We start from the raw sequence: 25064 nt of genomic DNA, 5'->3' as shown, positions 1-25064 counted from the left end.
CAGCTTAAAAGATACAGTTCCATGGTGGGACAAAGAAGCTTATATAATATATATCATGCTTTTAAGTCAACAGATGTAGAAGAGAAAAGCCTGTGAAAAATTTGTATGATTAGGAATAGCTAAGCCAGTATTTTCAGTTTGAATGATATTATAGTGATGCCTAACTGGTAGAAGCTTCCGATCTCTCAGCCCCAAGATGGTTACAGGGATGCCATTTGTGGTTGTGCAATTCGTACACTGAACAACGGGAGCTCACCTGGGTGTTAGTGATGCTGAAATCCAGCGAAACACTCTGGCACAGAGCTAAGCTGGAAGGAAGAGACACCTTCATGATATTTACACCAAAGTGCTCTATATGCCAGCAATTCTCCTGTTTAGCTATCATCAACACTATTTTATCCACCCACCTGCCAGAAGGAAAAAAAAAATTGCAGCCAGGGAATATCTTAAGGGAATTAGCACAACCAACTCCATTAATCTCTATTTATTATACATTGAAGTTGACACTTTAAATTTTTATTAGTGAAGGAAAAGGAACACTCATACTTGTTGAGAGCCTATGATGTGGTAGGCACTGTTACCCTGTTGAAATCTGCTGAGTTGCCTTAATGAAAATGGACGCAGGCAGCGGAAAGTAACGTGAACAGATAATAATTACGTTTTAAATGCCCTAAATTAGCATATTTATTTTCATAGAATTTGAAAATATTTTATCTTATTTATTTATCAGAATAGCTCTTTGAAAGAACAGATAATATCTACATCTGATGGTTAAGTTATAAAAACATTAAATGATTAGTGAAGATTTACTAATATGTTTACCTAATCTTCAGACCCTTAATCCTGTGCTCTTTCCATTGCACCAGTAAAAGGCACATTTAAGTAATGGAAATCTGTAGGCTGAGTCCTAGAATAGAAAGTAGTGTGTGGGGTTGGGGTTGGAGGAGGAGGGGCTGAAATTGGAAAGAAATCAATCTTTGAAAAATAAATTCTAAGTTAACAGATACAAATGTTAACTATACCAGAACACCATACAACCAAACAAGGAATGTTCTTAAACACCTAGAAATGTTCTTAAAACCTATGGAGAGAACAGAGAACAGGGGGCTCTCAGAACATTTTATGTAGCAAGTACCTTAAAAAGGAGGTCCTGGGGCGCCTGGGTGGCGCAGTCGGTTGAGCGTCCGACTTCAGCCAGGTCACGATCTCGCGGTCCGTGGGTTTGAGCCCCGCGTCGGCTCTGGGCTGATGGCTCAGAGCCTGGAGCCTGTTTCCGATTCTGTGTCTCCCTCTCTCTCTGCCCCTCCCCCGTTCATGCTCTGTCTCTCTCTGTCCCAAAAATAAATTAAAAAAAAGTTGAAAAAAAAAATTAAAAAAAAAAAAAAAAAAAAAAAGGAGGTCCTGCCAAGGTAAGGTAGGAAAAGCCAGAAAAAAAATAGTCACAGATTCAATTTCAATGACAAAATGAGGGCCAGACATTAAAAGCAATATATGCATTTACCAATTTGAATTATCGTTCCAGGACATTTATAAGAAATAATCAGATTGACTTGACCCAGCTAAGAGTAACATGTTTGTTTTCATCAGCTAAAAACTTAAGATAGCTTCATGGTTATGAATACAATATATTCCTTTTTTTAAATAAAATTTTTAACATTTATTATTTACTTTTGAGAGAGAGAGAGAGAGAGAGTGGGAGCAGGAGAGGGGCAGAGAGAGAGGGAGACAAAGAATCTGAAACAGGCTGACAGCCCCTGACACGGGGCTCAAACTCACAAACCACGAGACAGTGACCTGAGCCGAAGTTGGATGCTTAACCCACTGAGCCACCCAGGTGCCCCCTGAATACAATATATATTCTTAAACCATCACGAAATCATGGAAGACACCCCATGCGAAACACCCTGGGAAACAGTGGTTTAGCATTTCAACTGGTACGTAAATTCAGTTTGGTTCAGCCAAGGACAGACTTAGTGAAAAACAACTTTTGATTAATTGTGAATTGAATGTCTCAACCGGATTTCTCAGAAACCTGTGCGTTTAGTCAATTTCAATATGCCTTTCTTCACACCAATTATTGTTCCATCCATCCATCTTTTCATCCTTTCATCTAATCCTCTTCTATCCTTCCACTCACGCATTTTAGCCCCCACCCAACCTTCGGTCCATCCATCCTTCTATCCATACCTTTGTCCAGCCATTCATCCATCTACCCATCTGATAATCCCTTTATTTTCACCCCAGCAAAAGTTAATTGTTTGTTGATAATAAGAAGGTATGAATAAACAGCACTGGAAATCAAGATGTATTTAGGTGTGAAACTTCAGACAAGTTGAAGGATATAGAACTACATCATTTATTATAGTCCTGGTATAGTTTATCATATTGCAGTTCAGAACTAAAGATAATCGATTTTAATTCTCAAACTTAATTTAATAACATTTTCTGTTTACCATTTGCATTACTTGTATATATTAGGGAAACTGCCCTTTCAGTTTCTGAAAGTACATTAAATCCATCCTATCTGTCCCGATGAAAGCCTTTTATTATTAATTTTAGAGAAGTTCTATTCACTTCTACAACATTTGAGGAATGTATCTGTTTTCATTGTTTAGCTTCATGGACAGAAATAATCTCTTCCTTTTGTGTAGTGCTTGGAGGTTTATAACACTCTTTTTTTAGATCCATCATCCTTGATTCTCAATTAAAAGCCAAACTCAATATTTTGCATATGTTTTGCTGCAGATCTCATTTCATCTCAGGTGAGCCAGCCGACCCCCCTCACACCCCCGGGACATGCCCCGGTGCTGTTTTCATTAACTTTCCCCTGGTGTTTGTTTGGATATTCAGATGATGATGAAGTGGATGCTGTTCTCATTATTCCTGCCTCAGGATGTGGTGGACCACCATCTGCAGATGCCGTGTAAGTGATCATCTTGGCACTGACCCATATGCCACCTTTGTAGTCATGAGTATTCTATCCGAGAGATGCCATCTGGTTTTCACGGAAGCCGTTGGAAAAGTGGGGGTCTATGTTTATAGCTGAGATGTGTGTTCAGAGAAAAAAATTGAACATTTTCCGCTCCCACCAGGGACAGAGCATCAGCTGTTGTGTTCTTTGTATCAAATTTTCTCATAGCGTATACCTTCATTGTTAGAGTTGTTTTCTGAGAAATGTTGAGAAGCCCTCTGCACTGCTGAGCAGGGCTGGGGTGTGGGTTGGGTAGGAGAAAGAGGACCACTGTTCCAAGCACAGAATCTGCAGACCTTACATGATTTAGCCCAACACTCTGATCCTGACTTCGAGTAGTTTAGATACAGAATACTTTTCGAGGTTATCATTTTTGTTTGTTAAAGTTTTATTCAGAAATAATTTCAAATTACAGAACAATTACAAGAACTGTGCAAAGAACTTTCATATATCCTTCACTCAGACTCATTCATGGCTTACATTTTGGCACGTTTGCTTTATATATATTTATCCTGAAACATTTGGGAGTTTATTTTAAAAAACTGTACACCTTTTGCCCCTAAATACTGTAGTGTATATTTCCTAAGAGCACGACATTCTTCTATATGACAATGGTGCGATTATCAAGTTCAGAAGATTAAAATTGGTATAAAACTGTTGTGTAAGATGCAGTTCATGATTTTAAGACTTAAAACGAGTGCTGAAGTTACAAAAATTCTCCATGTTTTTCTCTTAGTCAGGTTGGTAAAAATTTTTATAGCCCCTCTTATCACATGGCCCCTTCTTCTACGGAAGCTTTAATTTTGAATGCCTAGTGCACTTGATACAACCTCTCATATAAAATAAGTGCTACAGGGAACGAATAAAGAAACGCTATGCACTTGACTCTTAACTGAGCTTGTAGAAAGAAGTTCTTCCTTTGTCCTACAAAGTGTTTCTCATATTTGGATATATGTCAGTTTCTTACTTCTCTCCTTCTCTTTTTTCCCCCCATGTATTTAGTGCAAGGTTGCAGCTGGATCAAGAATCCTAAATACTTCAATTTTATTTTTTTCTGCCTTACTCTCTGTCTTCTCTTTCAGTCCTTATTCCAGCAAGGCAGTCGTGTCTTCAAAATTGTTTCTTCTTCTTCAGAAAGTCACCTACTCCTTCAGTGATCAAGTTCCCTCCCACATGATAAGATTTTAGGTGAGCAACACGTACTCTTTAGACTCTTTAGGATAGCATCATTGATTTTTCAGAAGTCTTCAAAAGGAAATGCATAGAAGTAAGCATTATTTGTAAAGGTATCTTTTTCATAATCAGTAACTATTCATCTCTTCTATTAGCAGGTTTATCCATCACAAGAAGGGAAACAAGCATCTGAAAGTAGCCGGCAATCGAGAATATTGCAGGAAGCTTGTTTTGGGAGTACATATATTCTTACCTAGTTCCTATTTCCTTATGAATTTTCTTGGCTTACTGCATTTCGTTTTATAATGTGTGTTCTGTTTCCACCCTTAATTCATTCCTTTGCTTACTAATTTATCCAGATAAAGGTCTTGAAACTGCAAAACGTAATGATGATTCATTCCAAACACTATTTCTTATGTTTACTTTGCACTGGCAATAGCTAGTCTCATATTTTACAAAGAATGTTTTCCTATAAAGTACCTTTTATAAAAAAATGGTGAGACATTGAAATAAAAGACCCCAGTCTGGCAGAGCAATTAGTTGGTCAACTGCTTTTTTTTTTTATCACATAAATTACTTCTCCGTCAAGTGACAACAAATGTAATTTGAACTGAGATTAATTACATAATAATTATGCTTAACATAATTGGTTAAATAGAGGAATTTCTTATGAAATGGTAGATTCTTAAATTTATACAAATAAGACCAGATGGTGAACAGCTAGTTTTAATTAAATTAGTTTTGGTAATTATAGATGATTAATTTTAAATTTGACTCCGATTAGAAAGACTATATTAAGGAAATTATTTTTAGTTTTTTTCAACAGGATGGTAACGTATTATGATAATTATAAAGCTGAATACCTGGGATCAATTTAATAATCTCTTAATTTCACTTTGACAAATAAGACTTTGGAAAAGGTTACTAAGAAAACTGATAGCATCTCCTTCCTTAGAGGTCTTTGAGGCTCAATCAGACATCCTGAGTATAGGAGGTGAGGTGTTTTCTCCACAGAGAAGGGGGGCAGGGAGGGCAGTGGTTCCAAAGGATGAAGTCAATGATTTCCTGCAGAAATTTCTAATTCCTGAATGTGGTGACTAAGCCAGTATTGCAGCACCATGCATGTTAACCTATCAGACCACAGAAGTGGCTTCTGAAAAGGATGTAAAAAGCCCACAAAAGCATGTGTGTTAGAGAAAGGGTTTTTCTCCACCTTTTCTTTTCATTCGGCAGGTATTTTCCCATGGCTTATCATATGAACTCTGGCACAAAGTGTCTGTGAATTGCTTCTAACCGCAGGAGCCATGTGTCACTCATCTGTGAAAACGTCTGAATCTAAAAGTGCAAAAAAAGATAAGCCTGGCTCACTGAGGGGCCTGCCCCACACTAGGTAAGATTCATTTTATTCTACGTGGATGGCTTTTGATTATGTTTGTTTGTTCATTCATTCATGTATTCATTCATCAAATATTTATTGCATGCAAAGCTCTTTGTTGGTGATATGGTTGTATTGGGCACCTGCTTTCGGAAGCAAAGACTGTTAACACAAAAGCTCGCTTTTTATATTTTGATTGTGTCTATATGCTTCCAGCAACATATGTCTTTAGCTGCTTTCATTATTTCCTTTAACAGGAAAGCAAGGCCCAACTCTAGCTCAAAATGAACCCCAGCCTGAAGTGGCCTGAGTCTTCAGATGGTCCAACCAGGAGCACTGAGGCTGAGGTGAGATCTCTAAATGAAAGCGCACACACAGCCACGTGTGTATGGTCATGTGTGTGAGAAGATGGGGTAAGGCCACCTGACTGTTTTAGGGCAGCATCCCAGAGAGGTCCCACAATGCAAGATGGGGAATTAGACCCTGGTTCACCGAATTGTGCAGGGTTTATATTGGCGGCAACAGAAATTCACTTTAAAAAACTATAGCAGTTTTTTTTCTAAATTTTTTTAATGTTTATTTTTTCAGAGAGAGAGAGAGAGAGAGAGAGAGAGAGAGAGAACAGGGGAGGAGCAGAGAGATAGGGAAATACAGAATTCAAAGCAGGTTCCAGGCTCCAAACTGTCAGCACGGAGCCCGACGCAGGGCTCCATCTCACAAACCGTGAGATCACGACCTGAACCGAAGTCAGATGCTTAAAGCACTGAGCCACCCAGGCGCCCCAAAAAACTACAGTGGTTTTAACTGACCCGAGACTAGAGGCCTGAAGCCAGCTAGGATAGTTTTGTTGGGAGTTACATGCACTAAATCTGCCAGATTATAGACCGGAAAGATGCTTTCATGAACACAAAATTAGAACAAGAGAATTGGAATTTTAGTTTTAATTATATTGCTCATTACACAAGTCATGCACAAGTGTTGTGGAAAGCTTGTAAGATCTCAAGAGGCAAAAAGAAGAAGAGTGATTTTTAACCCCACTATCTAGCAATTACCACTCAATGTTTTGCGATACATCCTTCTAGATATTTTTCTATGGGTATCTATTTTTATGTTAGAAATACAAGTGTTTGGGTATATACTATTTTTCCACCCACTGGATAACATATTGTGAGCATTTTTCTGTGTCAGTATATTTATTTCACCTTAAACAATTGCCATGAGGGAAGCATGGTGTTTCATAATATGACCTTTACATATTTGGCCAATCCCTTATTTTTAGACATTAAAGACTTTAATTTTTTTTTAGCCTGGCAAACTCCCTTAGTCCACTGTTGCTGAAATTCGGTCCAGAGAACAACGGCTATTCATCTAGAATTGGATCATTCTCCGCGTGGCATTCATGATAACAGCAAATCTATACTCTAATTCTTCTCTTCTGCATTCATTACTTTGTGCACGCTTTCAATCGCCAGTGTTTATAGTTTATTTTTATCCAGTAAATTTTAGGTTAGTTCCCTTGTGGTGACATAAAATAACACCCCAATTTAAACAGTAAACTATAACGCTTAATTAGTAAACAATGAACTAATAGGTTATTACAGAAAAGATGTCTTAAGTCAGTGGTTTCAAACCTTGGCTGCGCATTAGAACCACCTGAGGGGTTTTGAAAAGCCCTAACACCCGAGCCTCACCCCAGTCCAATTCAGCCAGAATCTCTGGGTGAGGTTCTGCACACCAGGTTGTATTGCCAAGCTCCCTAGGTAATTACCATGTGAAGCCAAATCTGAGAACCAATGGTTCTATATCAGATCCCTTTCTGTTTCTGAATCTGGAGTTTCTTTGGACTTCTCTGAACTTTTGAATCAGACAGTGATAAGACGGGGTGGTGGGACTGAGCTGAGGTGGGAATTAGCAGCTGGAGAGGGAAGTCCAACAGGGTTTCTGCCTCCTTCTGTCCCCTGAGGCACGGGCTGGGGTGTGGTGGGGCTGGCTCTGAATCCGTGGGAGAAAGCCTTGCCTTGCAGAATAGATGAGCTGTGCCTTTGAGTGACAACAGTGACACCAATAGCAATAGCGTGCACAGTCTTTGAGTCACTGAATGTGCCAAATAGCTCAATGAGGCCGACACCGTGATCACCTCAGGCAATAGAAAGTAGAGGTGAAGCCTCTACTTTGGAGCCTAACCCTGCTTGCTGTCCAGGCTCAGCCCCGAAAGCTGTGTCACCTCCAGAAAGGTACTTAATTTCTCTGTGCTTCAGTTTCTGTACCTGTGCTTCAGTTTCCCACCTCTCTGTTGGGATGAATAATTTAACACTCGAAGAGTTTTTAAGAAAGTGCCTGGTACTCATCAAAATACTAAATAGAACAACGGTTCTCAATCAAAGGTGATGGTGCCCACTCCCCACCCCCAGGGGACATTTGGTGATGTCTGGAGAAATATTTTCATTGTCACACTGGGCTGGGGGAGATGCTACTGGCATCTTGTGAGTAGGAGCTATGGATGGTGTTAGACATCTTATGATGCACAGGGCAGCTCCCAAAAGAATTAGCCGGCCCCAAAGGTCAATAGTGCTGAGATTGAGAAATCTTGCAGTGGATGTTGGTTATTTAGCCATTTGGGGAGGAGGAAAGTAAGGCTTAGGGAGATTGGGCAATTTGTCTAAGGCCATACATCTTGGTACATGGTGGGGCCAGGACTTGAACCCAAGTCAGAAAATACAGAGGTATCTTTTTCGTGCTATGAGGATGTGATCTATGGATGTGGGGCTTAGCTTCATTTCTAAAGTGTGGGCACTTCTTCCCCTCATCCTTAGGTTTTTTTAAAAAATGTTTATTTTTGAGAGAGAGGGCATGCGTGGGTGGGGAGGGGCAGAGAAAGAGGGAGACAGAATCCCAAGCAGGCTTCGCACTGGCAGTGCAGAGTCCAACATGGGGCTCAAACTCACAAACTGAGATCATGACCTGAGCTGAAATCAAGAGTAGGATGGTCAACCGAGTGAGCCACCCAGGCACCCCTCCCCCATCCCTAAGTTTTAAGATGAAGTTAGGGCTGGTGGATTTTGGTCTACTGATGACAGTATGTGTGACAGAGAGAGGGAGATGTAATGGAAATGGTGGTCTTCACCGACTCTGATTACCATCATCTCTCACCCTTTCACCCTTATCAAGGAGAGAAGGAAAAAAACTAAAAAGTAGTGATGTAAAGAGTGTCATAAATGCCATTATGTGCTCTTTGGGATTGCTGGAAATGTAGGGATGGATGTTTGCCTCAAAAAATGCAGGGGATCTATTCAGCCTCACCTTTCCCTGGAATCAGAAGCACACTACATATATGTCCCTGTCCTCATGGGTAATTTAGCAATTGTACATGTTTCAATTTTGAGGCTATTTCATTCATTCTCTGGAAACCATGAATAGACAAGAGCTGTAATGAACAGGCTGATACATTATAGCAGGCATCCACAGTTCCGACAATTTAAAAGCCAGTGAAATTAATAAAAGGTACATCAAAGTGTGCTTTTTCAATCTGCTAGAGGAATGGGAAATTGCATAACACCTCGTGTAGAGACTGTGATAAGACAGCACTAAGTGACAGACTTTCTCTGCAAGTTTGTGATCACCTCTGGGTGCCGATTATGGACTTATCGAATCCCTCTTAAAACATCATTTTCAGCAGTAGTTTCTTGGAGCAGCTCTCAGGCTAAGACTCAGGCACAGTTGCCCTTGTCTTTTGCTCCAGAGCCGGTCCCTTTTGTGGGGCGCTCACTCAGAAGAGCTCTTTCTCCTGTTATGCATCTCCCAGTACAAATGTAATTCTTCACCTGCTTTTTTGTGTGTTGAAAGCTATGTTCTCCCCGTGCCCATTTTTCAGCCGTATCAGCTATGTAAATCAACACATCTTCTTGGATTGATTTTCTTTGTGAGCCAGGAGCCATTTGTGGTGTTTCTGCCTGGGAGTGTAATTGGAGCTGTTTCATTGTTGAGTTTTTGAGAGGCTATTTTAATTTTCATACAGTAGGTCTTCTTTCTTTCACTTGTCCCAGATCTCAATCTGTTTCTATAGAGAAGTGATTCTGCATATGATAATAGCTTCACTTACAGTATATTCTGGAGTTTCCAAACGCCAGGCTTAGTAAGAACAAAATGCAGGTACAATATGACAGTTTTTCAACACTTCGGGAAGAGACATGATGCTTGAAAGCGGGAATAAAATTGCCTGTCTGGTAGTGGAAAATTGAGAACACAATGATCATTGCCTTGTTATCATAAAAATATGTAAAAAATGAAATGTAACAGTGCTACTGCATTGCAAATTGTCTATGTCTTGTAAATGTAAAAAGAAAATCATATGTAAACTAAAATGGGGGTATTGTATGGAATAGTATGCTTTAGCATTTTGACAGTTATAAATCAGTTACAAAGTATTAATCTAATATTTACAGAAATGTAAAATGAATTTATTCAAGTCTTTAGAGCATTACAAACTTTCTTCACATCCTAGAGCAAAACTAAAATTCAAACATACTAGTTTATTAGAGCAATTCAAGTAGCTTTATTTGTCTTTACCTAATCTTTGCAAGGTAGGGAAAGCATTATTAAAAAGATGTTTCTAGGCATGAGTCTACATGTTTTTATTCAATTTATAATAATTAAAAAATAATTGCCTTACAGATTTTTAAGCTTATTTTAATAGATATACTGTAAATGTTAATTTTATACTTAATAAGTCAATTTGCAATTTGAGTGTCTTTTATGAAGCCAGTTTACTCCATGTTTGAATACAGAAAGATTAAAAATATCATCTATTGGAAAATAAACTTACCCAAGTATTAAAACTAATTTAAAAATTTTAATAGATATACCTAATTGAAAATAATTTAACCTTTAAAGTATTTCATAAAAGCAATGAAATATTCAAGACTAGAGATTTAAACTAAATTAAGTTCAAAATAATTATGTCAGTTGTGAACAAATGTGTTAAGTTTTCAGATAAAATTGTGAATGTTAATTTTAAATGGAGAAATTCTAGCCTTAAAAAACAGTTACATAATTGTATGCGTTAAATACTAAAATCGCCCAATGCACAAAGCTAAAAACTATTTTCTTTATTTAAAATCTAGAAAGAACAATTTTAAATAAAATTTAAAAATATTTTAGTCTTAAATTAGAATCAAAATTATAATAAAAATGATGTTCTAAGGCAAACTTTAGATAATGTGGATATATTTTAACTAATAATGCAAATCAGATTTTTGAAACGGTGTTCATGTTTACTTGTTTGTTTGGATCAAGAGAATATGTGTAAAACAAAATTCTTAAATTCACTCAGCTGCCATTTTATTTAAACTCAGGACTCTAAGTATAGGATGATAAAATATATATTACATCTAAAAGTGATCCTCTGTAGAGCTACCCTTTACCTCTCTGTACCTGTTTTCCTGTTCTCTTGAACAAGTCATTCTAGATAGGTGAGGTTTCCAAGTCATTGAGACTTAACATTCAATTGCTGGGACAGCAACACTTGGCTTTTATTTGATGTAGCTATTTCTTTTTTATTTTTTAATTTAATTTTATTTTTTAACATTTATTTATTTTTGAGACAGAGAGAGACAGAGCATGAAGGGAGGAGAGGCAGAGAGAGAAGGAGACACAGAATCGGAAGCAGGCTCCAGGCTCTGAGCCATCAGCCCAGAGCCTGACGCGGGGCTCGAACTCACGGACCGCAAGATCGTGACCTGAGCTGAAGTCGGACATTTAACCGACTGCGCCACCCAGGCGCCCCAGCTATTTCTTTTTTAAGTCAAAATATAAAGTGCAGAAAATAATGTAGCAAACATTAATCTGGACATCAATCTAGATTTATTAAAGAAAGAAAATCTTACAGAGCCAGGCAAAGTCCATTTTATGCCTGTCTCTATCCTTATCTTCCCACTCTCCCTTCACAGAAGTGGTTAGTATTCTGAAGTTAATGAGTACACTAATATGAGTTACTGCTCATATTTTTATGCCGATCCACTGATGGGCTAATATTTTTTCTACTGTATCTTCATTTCTACAACCACCCTTTTATTTTTTGTTTTACTTTTTTTATTTTTAAAACTGTGGACAATGCTAAATGTGAACATTCTAAAGTACATGTATATATATTTGCATATTCATATGTATATTTGAATAATAATAAAACACCCTCTATCCCCACTTAATTTATGTGTTGCTTTGTGTGCCCCTCTTGGATCTTATTACCCCTTCCTTATGCTGTTCTTCCCAGAGTTAGGCACTATCCCAATTATGTTTCTTGACCTATTTTGTTTTGTTTTGTTTTTTGCACACGTCCCAAAAGAGTTATTTGGTTTTCATTGCTTTCTATTTTATATAAATGGAATGAATGTTTTATATTCTTCTATGACTTATTTTTTCATTCAATGATATGTTGTGGAGACTCATTCATTCAGCTATAGTTCATTCATTTTCACTGTCATATGCAGAGCTTCCACTGTATAAAATATAATACCATTATTTATTTATCCATTTTAGTATCAAGGGACACTAGAATTATTTTTATTTTTCTCTTATAGTCAATGCCTTAAAAAAACAGTTTTGTACATGCACCTTGGTACACACGGGCAAGAATTTTTACAGGGTTTATACCGAGGAGTGAAACTACTGTACATATTCAAATGTGCTAGCTAAGGCCAAGTTGTGTGTGTGTGTGTGTGTGTGTGTGTGTGTTCTTTATATAGTGTGGATATTAATCCTTTGTGATATAAGCTAGAATGTACTGATGCTGTTGTAATAGCACTTTATGGTTGGCACTATAGTGGTGCTTATGTTATACTTCTTAATTATTTTGAATAACATCTTTATTTATATGTGTTGTAAATACCTTCTTCTGGTTGGTGGCTGGTCTTTCCCTTCTCCTTTTTTGATGTCTGTCAAGGAACAAAAATTTTGATTTTAGTGACATCAAACGTCAATCTTTTCCTGTAAGAGTTGCATACTTTTTATAACTTGTTTAAGAAATCTTTCCCTGCCCTGAAACCATAAAAATTTTGTCCTATATTTTTCTCTAAAAGTTTTAAGTTTTGTCTTTCACACTAAAGTCCTTAATCCATGTGGAATTTATTTTCTGTATGCTGTGAAGAAGAGATACATTTTCAGCTCTTCCATGGGAGTAACAGATTGTCCCAGTTCCTCCTCAGAAACTTCAAGATTTAGCCTGAGTGGCCCCTCACTCTCTCTCTCTCCACCCATTTGCTCTCCTTCTCCCAATGGTCAGAAGGTCCCTTCTTGCCGCCTCCATCACTTCTTCTTATCAATGTCACTACTGCTTTTACTGCTCATTTTCATTGATTTTTTTTTCTCTCATTTTGTCCCTTTGTCTGCTTCTCTCCTATCTATTGCTTCTTACTTCTGGGCTTGTGTCAAAAGATTCACTTTTTAGAGACACTGGCCACTGATCTAGAGGTTTCTCTTTTACTATGCAATATTGGTTTTAAAAAATAATATTTAGATCTTTAGTTTTTAAATTCATCACTTATTTCTGGGTATTCAGGGGCTCTTTATTTACATTGTTTCCTCTCCTCCTGCTTGCTTTTGGAAGCCTTGGCTCCAGAAAGTGGTGGTTTTATTATAATCATATCCAAGTGAAGGACAGAACTAACACATAATCCAACACCCCTGCTATGTTGGCTGGTTGGGCCTGAAAAGGTAAGCACATTTTTTTTACTGTAGAGCTCCTGGAGTGTCATTGACCGAGAGATGGCAGGTACAGCAGCCAATGGAATCCAGTGACATGGTCAGGTGTAGCAAAGTGAATGGGGTGCTGAAGTTTGTGCAGGACAGGTAGGAATTATGTTCCAAACAGGGTAGATCATAAAAATGTAGCTTCTTCCTGAAATGGTCATTATCTCCCATCCTGGCCAATCTGTCATCTGGAATCTGTGATCGGAATGGCTCTCAGCAAAACCAAGAGGCAGCCAGTCCTGGAGAGACCCAACTGAAAGCTACAGGAAAGAGTTTTCTCCTGGAAGTAAAACATGGTGCCACGGGAGTTTGCAGACTAAAAGAACTCAGTTGTCTTCAAGGGACAAAACAGCAGGTGTCCTGGATATATTTCAGAGACAGGAGTCTCCTCCCTGGGAAACACGTGAGAAATAAGGCAAAGTCACAGCTAGCTGGTATATCTGCTAATCAACTCCTTCACCAATAAAAATTCTCATGCCTACTCTTTGCTAGGTCACATGTTGCTGCATATTTTCTGAAAACAAACATAAAGTGCCCATAAGAAAGTCACATGTGTGCAGTGGTTCCTTATACAAGCAAAAGAACATAATTATAAAAACAGCTCTCTTAGGGCACTCTACTTAGACATTCTGCCCCCACTATCACAGAAAACTATCATCAGAAGGATTAGTTTCATTTGCTCAAGAAATGATTAAGATGGCCAAATTCTTTACCATCTTGTCACCTAAGCTTCAAGATTTGCCCCAAACACATACCTTTATTGATATGATACAACAATTTATTTTCTCATGTATCCATTCAACAACTATTTCACAGACATCTGTTCCATGTTAAACACTGCTAGGATCTGAAAAGAAAGATAAGCCTTGGGTATGAGAAATGGGGCAAAGTGTCCTACCCACGCTGGTCATTTAAAGGGTCTATAGGTTTTTGAAGCAATAAAGAGAATTCTATGTGACAGGGACTCCCTCAGAGTCACAGGAAAACTCATAAAATAGAAAAATCTCTTTATTCTCTATGGGCTACTATATATAAAAGGTTGTCAGGTCAACCGTATAAAACTCAAGTCTCCACAAAAACTGCATCACAGAGTCACAAATTCATTTTTGAAAATGCTAAGGTGAGCAGATAAACCAATGAATTATACAAGTCGCCTACTGTCAGGCATAACATTAAACAGAGGAAAATTCCTTTTCTAAACCCTTGAAAGACTTGCAAAGTATAATCACAAGCCCATTGCACATAAAACTGCACCTTTAGGACATTTGTTGAAATAGAGGTGGGACAAAATGTGAGCTAATGTGTTGCAATGACATGCTCTTCCTTTTCCACCACATTATTTGCTTCTTTCCCCAGTACCCATTTTTGTTTTCTGGCTTGAGCCTTCAATATCGTTCTAGAAAAAGCACTCTCTGATTTGTAGGACATAATGTACTACTTACTGAATGGTCTTGCTTTTTCATGACAAAGTACTTGTCTATTTGAACATGCTTAGTTTTGGATGCACGCCATTCGATATTCAGCCTGGAGTTGATAAGTATTGGGGCACTGTGTCCATGACTGAACATTTACATAATGGATATTATGTCCTTTTGGCTCAGCAATCATCTAATAAATTAATATTAAACAATAATTTCCAGGCTGCTCAGAACACAGTGAATGTCCATCCTTCATATTCTGGGCTTAATATTCTTCTAGCATTTTTCCACCCTTGAGACCTCATAATATGCCTCATGGGACAATAAAACAACATCAGGGATTGACACAGTGCATTGAAGAGACTAATGTTCACTGAGTAATTGTGCAGCTCATGTATATTGGCAAAATCAGAATCTTGCCTCTGTATTATGGCTTCTTCCAAACTATTGAAACAAACACTAAAAAAAACCTCAAACAAATAAACAAACAAAAAACCCCAACGCTCTTTAAGCTATTATGTCTTGTATTATTATTATTGGTCCCATCAGATGTGATATTCTTGTGGGACTAATAATAATAACTACTTTAATAGTTAACAGTTTATTCCATATTTGTAAAATAAATTGTTTTTAGAGAACATTGTCATAGGTGGATAAAGTGGTTCTCCAACATCCCATGTTTGTAAAACATCTTGAGAATGAAGTCCGCTGAACAGGCGATAAATGCAAAAAGATGTTTATATTCTTTTTTCCAACTGGTGGGGGTTGTATAAAGGAGTTTAGAGACAGAATTCTTCCACTATACCTTTCTTCCCAGTTGTCATCTCCTGTCTAGCACCACAGTATACTTAAGAAGTAAGGAGGGAATGTAAGATATGTTGGGGAAGGAAAAAAAAAAGGATCACATAGGTGGCAGTTGGGGAACTATATACTATAGATAAACCTTCCTTGAAAATTTTGCAAAGGCATACTTTATATCTCAGTATGCCTTAAAAATATCTTTTGTTGTTGTTAATATAAAAACTGTTGGAATGACCTCCCAGATTAATTAAAGATTGGAAGGATGAATAGGTTGTTCTACAATGGAAAGATCTGGGGTCACCATCTTAACCCAGTGATAAGTCTTAGCATTGCTAATGGTGAGACACCAGATGGTGTCTGCCTCCTGGGCTGATGCAATGTGAAGGTCATTGCCCCTCCATGAAGTGTTCTTGATCTAACACCGAGCTTACAGGATATCCATGGGACAGAAAAGCAAATTTAATCAGACTGTGAGGATACAGTGAGGTAAAACCAGAAGTTAGATATCCTACAGAAAAATTGGCCTTGTTCATTCAACAAGCCAGTGTCATTAAAAAAGAGGAATGGAGCATGAGTTCAGAAACATAACAACCCAATGGAATGTGTGGTCCCTGAGTAAATACTGGTTTAAATAAACCAGCTGCCAAAAATATTTTTTGAAGAAATAAGGAAAATTTGGGGTGCCTGGGTGGCTTAGTCAGTTAAGCATCGCACTTCAGCTCAAGTCATGATCTCATGGTTCATGGGTTTGAGCCCTGCGTAGGGCTCTGTGCTGACAGCTCAGAGCCTGGAGCCTGCTTTGGATTTTGTGTCTCCTTCTCTTTCTGCTCCTCCCCCACTCACTCTCTGCCACTCTCTCTCAAAAATAAATAAACATTAAAAAAATATTAGAAGTAGAGAAAATTTGAATAGAGATTAGATATTAGATGTTATAAGAGAATTTTGTTAGATGTCATAATATTACTGTGGTTCTGTAGGAAAATATTCTTAGTTTTTAGAGATGTGTACTAAAATGCTTAGGTTGAAATGTCTTGACATCTGTGATTTGCTTTAATACTTAAGCAAAAAAAGTTGGAACATTGTGGAAGAATATTAACTATTATTAAACACAGCTTATTTTCTCTAGTTTTCTGTATGTAGAAACACATTCATAATAAAAAGTTAAAAATTCAAATAAAATAGTTGGAGTCTTGTGTATAATTTTTACTGATTTTTTTCTTGTAAATGGTCTAGACTATATTTTTTCCTCTGAAATGAGATCATTTTAAAATTATTAACAGTCATTATTATTGTTATTATTATAAAAGTAATACATGAGCACTATCTAGTCTTGGTGAGGATGGGAATAACTGGAATTCTCATATATGATTGACAGGAGTGTAATTTGGTTCAACCACTTTGGGAAACTGTCAATATATATTAAAGCTACTATATAATACCATTTACATAAAGATGAAGAAGAAACAAAAGCAAACTATAGTGTTAGAGGCCAGGGTAGTTATTATCCTTGGGACAAAGAGCTCATGACTGGAAGAAGGTATAAACTTCCGGGAGGCTGATAATCTCCTATATTTCAATCTGAGTACTGGTTACACTGGTGTATTCGCTTTGTAAAATTCACTGAATTGCCTATTTATGATTTGTGCACTTTCTGTGGTGTGTGCTATGTGTCAATAAAAAGACTACACCCCAAAAATGTGACACGTTTATTGTAACAAATTCAAACAATAGTATATTACTTTCCTTTGGGGAATTGATTGTTAATGTCAAGGAATGGTAAATAATGGCTTCTCATGGTCTAATTGCAGAGTCCTTTTGTTTTGCTTGGTTATTTTAAGTGAAAAATCTTGATTTGTCCAAAATAATCTTCCCATCTATCTAGTTAATACATTTAAGACCTCCGTTCAAAAAAGCTATTGTCTAATAACATTGTTTGAACAGGCAGTGATAGTAATTTTTTTTTTTTAATTTTGGAAACAGAGCATGAGGTGGAGGAAGAGAGAGAGAGAGAGAGAAAGAGAGAAAGAGAATCTTAAGCAGATTCCATAGTCAGTCAGGGATCATGAACTGAGCTGAAATCAAGAGTCAGGCACTCAACTGACTGAGCCACCCAGGTGCCCCAAGAATGAACACTTTAGCACTGAAGTTTCACTTTTTGTGAATTTGGGTTAGAGATCTAAATACACCCAAACCTCAAGGAGGTGCTTCAGATTTTTGACAAAATGTCACACTGAAGTGAAAATAAGCTATGAATTTTGACATTTTCTCAATTATTACTTTATGTACTATTTTGTATGTTGGAGCATTATACTTAGACATGATATAAATGTCAGCCAAAACAACTGTTTTCTGCCACTAATATAAAATTATTCTTATGTACTTGGAGCCCTTGCTTTTAATCAAGCTCCTAGTCTCACCATGGCACCATAGCCAATCTGGCTTCTCTGCAGTCTGTTGCAGAAGTTACCAGATCACAACCTAATGGCAGGGGGATGAGAAGCCTAAGGAAGGCATTCATTATTATTTTCATCAGCGCAATGAAAAAGCAATTATTAGGACTTTACTACATGAAGGGCACCATGAAGGGGCTGCATATTACCCCAAACTATCCCCATTTGTACTTATTTTCCAGCAGGAATGATGGGTTCTGAAATGTCCTTGGATGACAGCACAGCAGAACTCACATGGCTGCATGCCTTTGTCTCCTATATTATAGAATGTTACAATCTTATAGAGGCTTGTGGACACAAGTAGGTAAAATAACATTCTTCAATATTTATATTAAAATAATAGTTTTAATCTATTAAGCATCTTCTGTGTACCAGCACCAAGTGAGCCATTCACTAGTTTCATTTGAGTGTGGTCCGTTGTATGGGTTAAGGTAATATTAGCAGTTATACCAGTAAACCTTGACATCTCAGTGCCTTCACACAAAAGACAATTATTTCTTGCTTACAGGAAGACTAATGTGCAATACAAGAGTCTGCTCCACACAACCATTCAGAGACTCAGACTGAAAAGTTCTCTGCCTTTTTCAACACATGGATTCCTGGATGGACTGGGGATCCAGATGCAGCTAGCCGATGAGGGGAAAAAAGAGAGTGGAATATCACATTGAAGGTATTTATGGTCATGTCTGCTAGCTGTAGCTTCTCCTCACATTCCTCTGGCCAAAATTGGGCTCACGTAATCTTATTTAGCTGTCAGGGAGGCTAAGAAACCCAGATGAACCCAAGAAGACAGGGAAATGGATTTGGTAGGCAGCTAGTCTGTCTTTGCCATATGGATCCTTTACTGAAAGAATGATGTGTATGTATATTATTACAGGAAACTCCAAGGGTACCCTTTGGTGAGAAAGAATTTGTTGTTCTTAACAATCAACCAATAATCACGTTATCATATCCAAAACATTTGTAATCCCCAGGCCTTAAAAATATCAAAGAAGCATCTCTCAGTTATGTACCACAGTAATTATAAAATCTGAATTTGTAGAGGAGGGCCTTGAATAAAATATGTTCAGCAACCTTGTCATTATTCAGTTTATCACAGGACAAATTGCTACATTTGTGCCCTGATAGTTATAACCATCTTCTTTTATTAAAAGTTTTATGAGTATTTATCATCAAATTTTTATTTTGAAGGCAAACTGAGAAGCAGTGATGTTGAGGATCAACTGAGGGAAGGAAAGTGGAAAAAGTACATCTTAGACTGCCTGGTATGAAGAAAACATAAACTTTTTTATTTTTTCTGGTAGCCTACATTCTTTATGTATGCCTATCAGGCATGAGTAATGAACATTTTTTCTTTTGAGCATTCTGTCCTTTGATGGGACTTGCTAATGCTTTTGCCTTCACCAGCCAGGAGGTCAGATTTAGTGTAGACACTATAGGCTGTCAAGTCCTTTTGTGTTGTTCTCACTTTTAATCTATTATTTAAATAAGGGAACAAAAATGCACTTATTGATTTTATAAAAGGTTATCAATATTGTTATGAAAAGATATAGAAAACATTTTTGTTTTGAAAACTAAGTTTGGGTATCTTTGGCAGTAGTAATAGAGAACAAGGGTGAAATAATATGACAAAACACACACACACACACACACACACACACACACACACTAAGCTGCCCATCAGGAATGCATTAGGATGAAGGAATATGATCTTTTGGCTTTCCTTTTTGACAACTCCACATAGAAAATATCTGATTTTCTATGAACATGTATTCATGTGTATATATTGCAATAACTGAAAGGAAATCCTAGGTTAAGAATATTTTCATTGGCGCATTTTGAGAATATTTTCTGATCTCGATTGAGGCTGTGAAGATTTTAGAAGTATTACATCAGCCACTGGAACTGTATTACTAAAGTGTCTAAGATCCTAGACACTGAAATACAGTAAGGGCAAAGGCACCAGTCTGTGCAATGGCTAAATCAGCAAAATAGCTTCATTTAGTTTGCTTAATGTTCCAAACAAATACACAGTCTAAATCATATTTTCTATCAAATACTTTCTATAGTGCCCTTTAAAATCTTTAATAAAAACTACACTCTGTGCATGTACTTTCTATCTCAATTTGGTGCTTACTGTTGCATGAAAGCTGAATAGGATGCCACTTGAGATCACACCAACATAATTTTCAGCAATGCAACTTTTAAAATAAAAAGGGTAATCATTACTATCAAGGAAAAAAACAACTTTAGTCTCTTTTGTGCATGCTGGAAATACCAAGTATGTCATTTTACTACTTTATGCTCTGATATTATCAATCAATAGTTATTTATTCCAGGAAATAAATCAGAGAATAAGAATGTAAAAAGAAAGGATCCACTAGAAGAGGTAGGGCTATATATCATTTTAATGTTTATTTGGCAGAAATTTTAAAATATGTATTTTAAACAAATGTCTGCTAAATTTTCTCGATTGTCTTTCACCTTGCAGGAATTAATTAAATATTTTAAATATCCTATAGTTTGAAAATGATAAAAGTTTAGGATACCTTAGAGGAACATATAGGAAAAATATATGTATGCACAAAATCAGCATTGCTTCTTTGAAAAGCTTTTAGTCATACAATCTTAGTATTTAGCTCTTATATGCCCTTTATAGAATGGGAGAAGAAAGGTCAAACCTTCATGTTTAATTTAGAGGTTGCCTGTTTACTGTTGTGAAGCCAAGGCAACTTTAGGCACAAGGACATGGAAAATTAGTAGAATTCAAGTTGTGACACCAGGAGAAAAAAAATGATGTGGACCCATGGAAATTCTATTCCCAGAGAACATTTGAATTAACGAAAATGTCAATTCCAGAGCCTCATATCGGACATATCCACACTCAATACTGCATACCCACATGTAGACCTTTGCACACACATACACAGACATACACACATATCCACATGCCACAAGTACCAGGCACACATACACCATATGCACACATATATAGCACAGTCACACAAACACGTATATCATACACACAACAAATGCACATATATACACACACCACATACATGGCCACACATATTCTCTGTATCTCACCGCACATTCACACAAGACATAAACACACACACACACACACACACACACACACACACCCATTTGTCAGCCTAAGACAAATAGGTGGAAGGGATATTCAGTAGAATATTCTATTATTCCATTACTTTTCCCCCACTGTATGCATTAACAAACATCTGTAATGGAGATTTAGTCCTGACATTTCCAAATTCTATATTGCATATTGTATATAAGCTATGGTAATATGTGGAGGCCGTAGATTTGTACTGCATTTTATAATAGAGCAAAAAATGCAAAAAGGTACTATCCTATTTGATCTTTTAAAAATGTTTATTTATTCTTGAGAGATAGGGAAAGAGAGAGGCAGAAAGAGAGAGAGAGAGAGGGTCAGAGAATCCCAAGCAGCCTCCATACTGTCAGCGCAGAGCCTGACACGGGGCTCAAGCTCACAAACTGTGAGATCATGACCTGAGTTGAAGTCAAGAGTCGGATGCTTAACTGACTGAGCCACCCAGGTGCCCAATACTGTCCTATTTGTATCTGAACCTTTCTGCTCATCTCACAGGCATATGCTATCTTTCATAATATTTCTAAAGTGATTTAGAATTTACATGGAGCTTTCACATAAACAGTATTATGTAACCCTCACAATGATGTATCAAGGCAGGTATGAGTACCTACCAGTGAAGAAACTGAAGCCTCAGGGATTGTCTTGTCAAAGGGCCATAAATGAAGCCAAAGGCGTTTATTCTTTTTTACATGGCTTTCCTGTCCATATATGCCTCACCAAACCTGTGACATGGATCAGTGGATGGCATTTCTGCACTTTGAACTTCTTGACCATTGGATCTTTAAAAATTTCTATTCTCAGCTATTGTCACAAGACCTCACTGGCACTCAATGCAGGAAGACTCAAGTGCACAGACAGCCATAACACTGTCGTGCCTAATCCCACAGCTGATTCATGGTCAGATTGCCCCTTTCGGTTACAGGACAATAGGAGACTCTCTGAGAAGCTGATCACATGCAGGGCATCACTAGCCTAACAAATGGTCAGTTATTTACTCTATCAAAGCAACCAGTACATTAAAGAAATATATTTCAGGGCTGGAAAAAAATTCCATGTTGTATACAACCTTTACACTGCTCTGATCAGTACCTGGTATGTGTTGGTGCTTAAAATCATTTGTTGTATACATAAAGCACATGGAATTAGGAGACAGTACCAAAATTAGAAAATTGGCTTCGCTCATTTTGCTACTAAGGTTTACTAAAACAAGATTCTTCCTCCTTTCATTTCTTGCTTTTTCCCTTTTTTCCATCCTCCTTTCTTTTGCATTGACTAGGTTATTCCTCTTATCTTATAGCAAGGATTTTATACATGTGTACCTTCATTTAGGTGACTGATTCTAAAATTTACAAACGTTTTTTTGTTCTATGTGCAAACTATACCATAGCCAATTACAATGGTCAGACCATAGCATGGGTTGTTCAGAAAAGTATCCCTCCCAGAAATGAATGACCATGCAGTAACCAACAGAAGTTCCTGTTTGGCATTCACAAGCTTTCCCTCCACTAATTCTTACCATTTATCAAAATGCCAGCATGAAATTCTACTCCTCCACTTATAAATAATGAAGACTTCCCCCACCACTGCTAATTCAAAATGAAGGAAACAGATTATCTTGCATTTATTTTGTGAGTTTCTTTGTTACAACCCCTTCTACTTTGGGAGGCTAGATTCCCTTTTTGAAATGTTTATTTAATAATCTCATCACAGTGAAGTTACCTAAATTACAATCCTGTCAGCCAGTGAGATGATGCTGGGAACATTCATATTTATAGAGTATACTCAGGTCAGAGAATATCCTTGGCATCTGATTTCTACACATCTAAATATATATATTTAAAATTTAATATTTTGATAATTCAGTTAAGGAAACCATAGTCAATAAAAAGAAATAGTGTACCAATGAAAAACAGCATAATATCCTGTGGAATGTGTAACTTTTACTATTTGATTCACTTTTAAAAACTCAGAAGATGTTATGTTTGGGATTCTTATGCACTTTTTGCTGCTTATTAATTGAGCATGTAGAGGTGAAAAATGTTCTGGACAATGAATTACGGGGAAATTTTTAAATTATTGTCATTTTTCATAGTAGCCATATGATACTTAAAATGCAGAGGAACAGAAGACAGTGTGCAATATTTTACTGTAGAATCTTTCAAAGGGCCTGGATGGAGAGCAGCTGTCCATGGTGCTGATAGCCAGGAACTGACAGGTGTGGAGCTAAGTGGACAATGAGTTCATGATCAGAGATCAAAATAACACCTGTTCTCAATATGTCCATTTTCGAGAGATATAAGGATTTGTAATAGGCTCTGACTCCAGAGATAATAATGCAGCTTCTCGGTGAATTTTAAACACACATTAGCTCCAGTCTTTCAAAACGAAGACATAGCGAATGAGTTGAATTGGTGGGGGCAAAAGATGTTCATTTTAGATGCAAAAAGCCAACTAAAGAGTTGTATTTCTTCATTTTGGTAGTCAATTATTTCACAATAAGTAGCTGTGATTGAAGACAGAAAAGTTTGAGCTTTATTTTACTACTCAATAACTGTATAACCTTGGATAACTCACTTCTCTCTCTGAATGGTTTTTTACCTGTAAAATGGGATAATAATAAGTGTCTCCTCTGGTTTACTCTTATTGTCTCTTCCTACTTACCTAAGAGAAAGCTCTCTCAGAGCAGGAATTTTTATCTGTTTTGTTCACTGATGCATCCAATAATTTAGACTAGTTTCTCAGAACATAGTAGATGTTCAGTAAGTATTTCCCAAATAAACCAGGGAAAGGAAATTTCTTTAGTTTGGAGCTAAAAATGTCCTTGGGATATTTCTATGTCCTAGGGAGACATATGATCAAAAGACAATTAGATAAGAAAAAGTAGAAAAATAAAACTGGAAAAGATGAGAATTTAAGAGAAGTATTATGATAGATAGAACAAAATTGGGTAAAACGACCTGGTATCTGAGGTGCCATTCAGGGGGTTATATTCTAGAAGTTACAAATCTCTGCCCCCAGACCACTAATTTTGAGAAGGGACGCTTCTAAAAACTGTGAAATTTAGTGTTTATACTCTGCATTATAATAAGCACTTTGAATCACTTGAAGTGTTTCCATGACTTTGTCAGAGAGTCATCCTTAGGCACATAGGGTAAATACATATTGAGGATTTAAGGTTCAGAGAAATAAATATTAATCTGGCATTTAAGGCCCTCCTTTAACTTCTTATCTAGCTTATCTTTGGGGGTTTATCAGTGTGACCCTACTATCTGTGTGACCGTTATTTTTCATACTATCCAGGACAGCCCTGGTTTATTCTTACCCTTGTACTCTACCCATGATGTTTTTCCCTACCAAAAGGAGCATTCTTTTTCCTTATACCTAACCAAAGGCTATATGTTTTAAGGTACACTCAAATATTAGCAACTCTCATGACAATAGTTCTAATTATTCTTTACTCCATTAATATCTCCTATTAATAAACTTTCATATGATTGAACACTTTACTATTCACTTGGTCATTTAAACATAAGCTGTTTAATATTATTTAGTTTTTCCCTTTACATAAGTGTGCTATTGCCATTTGAAGGTGAAAATATTTCTTATATTTCTGTTACACTCTTCAAAATACCAAGTACATTTCCTTAGTACATACTGGGTACAAAATAAATGTAGGCTTGATACAATCTGATTGTTTGAATCCCTCTTCACGTCCACTCACCTTGAAGAATAATGAACAATTAAATCTTCCTCTATGCAGGGGTTATTGCATGTTCCTCTGATTAGTTGGGGGTTCATTGTAAATTAATATTTTGTTAGTTATATATTGACAAGGTGAATTTTCCTGAAATGTGTGGATGATGCTAAAATGGAACCATTCCTAGTAACCCAAAGAGAGATGAGAATTTGGAAGGCTCTAATTTGGAGGTGATCATTGGAAGTGAGCATAATAAATCAAACAATCAAAAGTACATTATAGTATATATCATAAAAAATAAAT

This window comes from Herpailurus yagouaroundi, unplaced genomic scaffold (assembly GCF_014898765.1).
Source record: "Herpailurus yagouaroundi ecotype Mexico unplaced genomic scaffold, PumYag 139, whole genome shotgun sequence".
Classification (NCBI taxonomy): Eukaryota; Metazoa; Chordata; class Mammalia; order Carnivora; family Felidae; genus Herpailurus; species Herpailurus yagouaroundi.
The sequence above is the reverse complement of the archived record's forward strand: the minus strand, read 5'-3'. Positions refer to the sequence as shown.